We start from the raw sequence: 7202 nt of genomic DNA on the forward strand, positions 1-7202 counted from the left end.
AAACCAGGCACAGCTCATAACCCGTCTAACACCATCCCTACTGGGAAACATGGTGTTGGCAGCATCATTCTATGTGAACAAGAATATGAAAGTCCTTGAGTATACCAGCCAAAGCCCAGATTTGAATCCCATTCAAATCTGTGGAAAGACCTGAAGATTGCTGAAGACAGCTGCTACCCATCTAACTTAACAGAGCTTGAGAATCTGCAAGGAAGAATGGGAGAAAATCCTAAAATACAGATGTGGAAAGCTAATAGACATACCCAAGATGACTCAATGCTTTAATCGCCACCAAATGTGCTTCTACAAAGTATTGACTCAGGGGTGTGAATACTTACACTACCGTTCAAAGTTTGGGGTCACTTAGAAATGTTCTTGATTTTTAAAGAAAAGCCCTTTTTCTTACCATTAACATCAAATTGATCAGAAATACAGTGTAGGCATTGCTAATGTTGTAAATTACTATTGTAGCTGGAAACGCCAGATTTTTTAAAATGGAATATCTACATAGGCGTACAGAGGCCCATTATCAGCAACCATCACTCTTGTGTTCCAATGGCACGATGTGTTAGCTAATCCAAATTAATAATTTTAAAAGGCTAATTGATCATTAGAAAACCCTTTTGCAATTATGTTAGCACAGCTGAAAACTGTTGTTCTGGTTAAATAAGCAATAAAACTGGCCTTCTTTAGACTAGTTGAGAATCTGGAGCATCAGTATTTGTGGGTTCGATTACAGGCTCAAAATGGCCAGAAACAAATAGCTTCCTTCTGAAACTCGTCAGTCTATTCTTGTCCTGAGAAATTAAGGCTATTCCATGCGAAAAATTGCCAAGCTGAAGATCTCGTACAACGCTGTGTACTACTCCCTTCACAGACAGCGCAAACTGGCTCTAACCAGAATAGAAAGAGGAGTGGGAGGCCCCGGTGTACAACTGAGCAAGTACATTAGAGTGTCTAGTTTGAGAAACAGACGCCTCAAAAGTCCTCAACTGGCAGCTTCATTAAATAGTACCCGCAAAACACCAGTCTCAACATCAACAGTGAAGAGGCGACTCCGGGATGCTGGCCTTCTAGGCAGAGTTCCTCTGTCCAGTGTCTGTGTTCTTTTGCCCATCTTAATCTTTTTATTGGCCAGTCTGAGATATGGCTTTTTCTTTGCAACTCTGCCTAGAAGGCCAGCATCCCGGAGTCGCCTCTTCACTGTTGACGTTGAGACAGGTGTTTAGTGATTAAAAACGCGAGTAGATGTTTAAGCTTTCAGTCAAATTTGTACAGAATATGTCTTACTTTTGTTAGGCATAAATAAATTATGTTCATGATATCTTAAAGGGTCATGCAGAAAGAGTGGCTTCTGTGCAAGCCAGAGATCAACATGTGAACTATATAAGTGAGAGAGAGCAAGCGTGCCCAGAGAAAGAGAGACAAGAAAAAGAGCCAGAGAGAGAGGAACAGCAAACAGATCGGAGAGAGGGAGGGACAACAAACAGATCCAGAGAAAGAAAGTAATCAAGCCGCTGCAGCAACTCCTTCCAGAAATGAGAGTGATTTAGGTGACAAAGACACTGGGCCCAGACAAGTGAAGCTGAATAGCTACCCACATGAAAGTTTTGGGACACAGAAAAGGCCATTTCAACACTGCTGGTTTGTGAAATACAATTGGGTAGTGTACTCTGTCCACAAAAACGCAGCTTTCTGCTTTCATGTAGAGTTTTTGGCAAAAACATTAAATTCAATTATTTTGTCAGTAATGGCTGTAAAAATTGGAAAAAAGCTTTGTTTATCTTCGGTAAACATGAGATGGCACAAACACACAGAGACAGTGTTGTGGCATGGCAAAGCTACCAGGCAACTAGCAATCATGGAAACATTGCTCAGATTTTAACATCTGCCCATGCTACTGATACTGCAGAGAGAAGGGAGTATCTGAGGAGAATTGTTGCGGTCACCTCAATGTTAGGAAGACAGGGACTCTCTTTCCGTGCCAATGTTGAATCTAGTGAAAGCACAAATAGAGGAAACTTTCTTGAATGTATTGATCTTTTGAAGGAGTTTGACCCTTTGCAGGAAAGGTACAATACTCCATCAAATGCGATGTCTCTCTCTCCAGAATCTCAGAATGACATGATCGAATGCTGTGCTCAAGAGATTACGGACACCATAGTCTCTGAGATGTCAAAGTCTGGAATGTATGCCATTATGGAGGATGAGGCCAGGGATGGACTGTCTGAACAGTTGGCTCTGTGTGTTAGGTATGTGACAGAGGGGAGAGTTAACTAGCACTAGCAGAAATCAAGTAATTTGATGCCCAATCGATAGCAAATGAGTTGCAACAGCAGCTCCAAATGAGAGGGGTAGCAGGCCTAAAGTGCATTGCACAGACCTATGATGGTGCAGCTGTCATGAGTGGGTTCAAAGGAGGTGTGCAGCACATTTCAGTACTGCATCTGGAGGCTATTTATGTACATTGCTATGCTTGTGTGCTTAATTTGGTGTTGAGTCATAGTTGCAGGGCTATTCTGGAGGCTGCTGAGTTTTCCAGTTTCTTGGAGAATGTGTATTCATTTTTCAGTACATCCCTAGTTAACCACCACAAGTTCAAAAAAGCTCAGTCCAAACTTGTAATAGCATCAGCTGAACTTGTACAGCTCTCAAACACTCGCTGGGCATGCCAGCTGCGGTCCTTAAATGCAGCCCTGGACACTAACTGCTATTTTTGATTGTCTATCTGCCATTGGATCCCCCATGGCTGTTGGTCTGAGAGCAAAGCTTCATATGTTCTCCACCGTGTATTTGCTACTGATGTTTCAGTCTCTTCTTTCTATAACTGAGGGATTACACAAGTTCTTCCAGAAAGAGACTTTAGACCTGGCAGAAGCTTGTTTCGACAAATAAGCTATATGTGACACACTGATAGGCAAACGCACAGATGCCTTTGCCATAGAACTTTATGACAGAACCAAAGCACTCTGTGAAATTCACAATATTCCAGAGGCAGATGCAGCATGAAAGAGCAAACAAAGGAAAATGGGAGATTTTGTGGTGGAGACCTCCTTGGGTTTAGGCACAGAATTGTCATGTTCCCAAACAACGAAACAGAGTTGTTGCTCCTCTGCTTGGACAGGATGGTTTTTGAGCTTGACCAGATATTCTCGACTGTAGACGCAGGTCTGCTCAAAGGCATACAGGCATGCAGCCCCAACTCAAAAAACTTCCTAGATACATCATGCTTAACTGAGTTTGCCAAGCACTACGGTATTGATGTTAAAACAGAAGAGATGTTGGTGGCCAGAAACTTACTTGCCCGGAAAAGAGAGGTTGGATGTCCTCCCAAACATATGCTTGCTGTGCATAACATATGCTTGGACCTAAACTTGGCGCTCCGGTACTGGTTGCCGTGAGGTAGCAGAGAGAACAGTCTATGATTAGGGTGGCTGGAGTCTTTGACCATTTTTAGGGCCTTCCTCTGACATCGCCTGGTATAGAGGTCCTGGATGGCAGGAAGCTTAGCCCAGTGATGTACTGGGCCGTACACACTACCGTCTGTAGTGCCTTGCGGTCTGAGGCCGAGCAGTTGCCATACCAGGCAGTGATGCAACCCGTTAGGATGCTCTCTATGGTGCAGCTGTAAAACCTTTTGAGGATCTGAGGACCCATGCCAAATCTGGTCTCCTGAGGGGGAATAGGTTTCGTCGTGCCCTTTTCATGACTGTCTTGGTGTGCTTGGACCATGTTATTTTGTTGGTGATGTGGACCCCACGGAACTTGAAGCTCTCAACCTGCTCCACTACAGCCCCATTGATGAGAATGGGGGCATGCTCGGTCCTCCTTTTTCTGTAGTCCACAATCATCTCCTTTGTCTTGATCACGTTGAGGAAGAGGTTGCGGTCCTTGCACCACATGGTCAGGCCTCTGACCTCCTCCCTATAGGCTGTCTCATCATTGTCGGTGATCAGGCCTACCACTGTTGTGTCATCAGCAAACTTAATGATGGTGTTGGTGTCGCGCCTGGCCGTGCAGTCATGAGTGAACAGGGAGTACAGGAGGGGACTGAGCACGCACCCCTGAGGGGCCCCATGTTGAGGATCAGCATGGTGGATGTGTTGTTACCTACCCTTACCACCTGGGGGCGGCCTGTCAAGAAGTTCAGGATCCAGTTGCAGAGGGAGGTGTTCCAGGGTCCTTCGCTTAGTGATGAGCTTTTAGGGCACTATGGTGTTGAACGCTGAGCTGTAGTCAATGAATAGCATTCTGACATAGGTGTTCCTTTTTTTCAGGTGTGAAAGGGCAGTGTGGAGTGCAATAGAGATTGCATAATCTGTGGATCTGTTGGTGCGGTATGCAAATTGGAGTGGGTCTAGGGTTTCTGGGATGATGGTGTTGATGTGAGCCATGACCAGCCTTTCAAAGCATTTCATGGCTACAGACGTGAGTGCTACGGGTTGGTAGTCATTTAGGCAGGTTACCTTAGCGTTCTTGGGCACAGGGACTATGGTGGTCTGCTTGAAACATGTTGGTATTACAGACTCAATCAGGGACATGTTGAAAATGTCAGTGAAGACACCTGCCAGTTGTTCAGCGCATGCTCAGAGTACACGTCTTGGTAATCTGTCTGGCCCTGCAACCTTGTGAATGTTGACCTGTTTTAAGGTCTTACTCACATCGGCTGCTCCTTGAAAGCGGCAGCTCTACCCTTTAGCTCAGTGCAAATGTTGCCTGTAATCCATGGCTTCTGGTTGGGGTATGTACATACAGTCACTGTGGGGATGAAATACTCAATGCACTTATTGATAAAGCCAGTGACTGATGTGGTGTACTCCTCAATGCCATCGGAAGAATCCCAGGACATATTCCAGTCTGTGCTAGCAAAACAGTCCTGTAGTTTAGCATCTGCTTCATCTGACCACTTTTTCATAGACCGAGTCACTGGGTGCTTCCTGCTTTAATTTGAGCTTGTAAGCAGGAATCAGGAGGATAGAATTATGGTCAGATTTGCCAAATGGAGGAAGGGCGAGGGAGAGCTTACTACATGTCTCTGTGTGTGGAGTAAAGGTGGTCTAGAATTTTTTCCCCTTTGGTTGCACATTTAACATGCTGATAGAAATGAGGTAAACTGATTTAAGTTTCCCTGCATTAAAGTCCCCAGGGGCCTTCCGAGTGGCGCAGTGATCTAGGCACTGCATCGCAGTGTTAGCTGTGCCACTAAAGATTCTGAGTTGGAGTTCAGGCTCTGTCGCAGCCGGCCGCGACCGCGAGACCCATGGGGTGGCGCACAATTGGCCCAGCGTCGTCCGGGTTAGGGTAGGGTTTGGCCGGCAGGGATGTCCTTGTCCCATCACGCACTAGCGACTCCTGCGGCGGACCGGGCGCAGTGCAAGCTGACACGGTCACCAGATCCTCCGACACATTGGTGCGGCTGGCTTCCGAGTTAAGTGTGCATTGTGTCAAGAAGCAGTGCGGCTTGGTTGGGTTGTGTTTTAGAGGACGCATGGTTCTCGACCTTCCTCTCTCCCGAGTCTGTACAGGAGTTTCAGCGATGAGACAAGACTGTAACTACCAATTGGATACCATGAAATTGGGGAGAAAAAGGGGTAAAAAAGTCCCCGGCCACTAGGAGCGCTGCCTCTGGATGAGCATTTTCCTTTTTGCTTATGGCGGTATACAGCTCATTGAGTGCAATTTTAGTGCCAGCATCGGTCTGTGGTGGTATGTAGAGAGCTACAAAAATACAGATGAATACTCTCTAGGTAGATAGTGTATCTCATGATAAACAAGCAAAACCTTGAAAATTCCTTAGACATCTTGCACCAGCTGTTTACATATATGCATAAGCCCCCGCCCTGTGTCTTACCAGAGGCTGCTGTTCTATCCTGCCGATAGAATGTATAACCCGCCAGCTGTATGTTCTTAATGTCATCGTTCAGCCACGATTTGGTTAATTATAAGAGTTTTTAATGTCCCGTTGGTAGGATATACAGTGGGGCAAAAAAGTATTTAGTCAGCCACCAATTGTGCAAGTTCTTCCACTTAAAAAGATGAGAGAGGCCTGTAATTTTCATCAAAGGTACACTTCAACTATGACAGTCAAAATGAGAAAAAAATCCAGAAAATCACATTGTAGGATTTTTAATGAATTTATTTGCAAATTATGGTTGAAAGTATGATGAAAATTACAGGCCTCTCTCATCTTTTTAAGTGGGAGAACTTACACAATTGGTGGCTGACTAAATACTTTTTTGCCCCACTGTACGTGCTTTCAATTCGTCCCATTTATTTTCAAGCGATTGAACATATGCTAGCAGGACGGAAGGCAAAGGCAGATTAGCCACTCGTCGCCTGACCCTCACAAGGCACCCTGATCTTTTTCCGCAAAATCTCAGTTTCCTTCTCCGTTTAACACAATTTCGGTGGGTCACAATTTCTGTTAAAATTCTGATCTCAAATTTGCTGTGTGGTGGTACTGAGGGCCTTGAACTGCAAGGCATCATGAAATCAGCAGATTATCAGGTGCTTTGGAGTCCAATGTTCAACCTAGTGTCCAAAAACTCAGTCTCTATTGAATGTTGTGGGTCTTCCAACAGTACAACAACCCCAAACACACGTCATAAAGCACCCAGGAACGGTTCAAGAAGAAACACTGGACTGTTCTAGAGTGGCCAACAAAGAGGCCAGATCTGAATCACATCCAAAACCTATGACGAGAGCTGAAAATAGCAGTTGGTGGTGGGCACTCCTCAAACATTGACGAATTAGAGCAGTTGGCTGCTAAAGAGGGAACCAAATTGACAGTAGAAAGGTGCAGCAAGCTCACTGATGGCTACAAGAACCGTGGGTCTGCAGTTCTTGGCCAAATGCTGTGCAATCAAATACTAGCTCTGGGATGCCAATTATTTAGTACATCTTCCTTTTCCCTAAATTAAAATTGTAAACTTAAGTTGACAGAAATAAAAGTGCATCTGCAATGTTTAAAGTCCAATAACAAGGTGTGAAGGAGAACAAACATTATTTTTCTATTTCAACTTATTTTAGAAGAAATAGATAATTATTTCAGTGCAAGGGTGCATATACAGTCGTGGCCAAAAGTTTTGAGAATGACACAAATATTAATTTCCACAAAGTTTGCTGCTTCAGTGCCTTTAGATATCTTTGTCAGATGTTAGTATGGAATACTGAAGTATAACTTCACTAGGGTAGGGGGCACT

The sequence above is a fragment of the Salvelinus fontinalis genome, chromosome 3 (genome assembly GCF_029448725.1).
Source record: "Salvelinus fontinalis isolate EN_2023a chromosome 3, ASM2944872v1, whole genome shotgun sequence".
NCBI lineage: Eukaryota > Metazoa > Chordata > Actinopteri > Salmoniformes > Salmonidae > Salvelinus > Salvelinus fontinalis.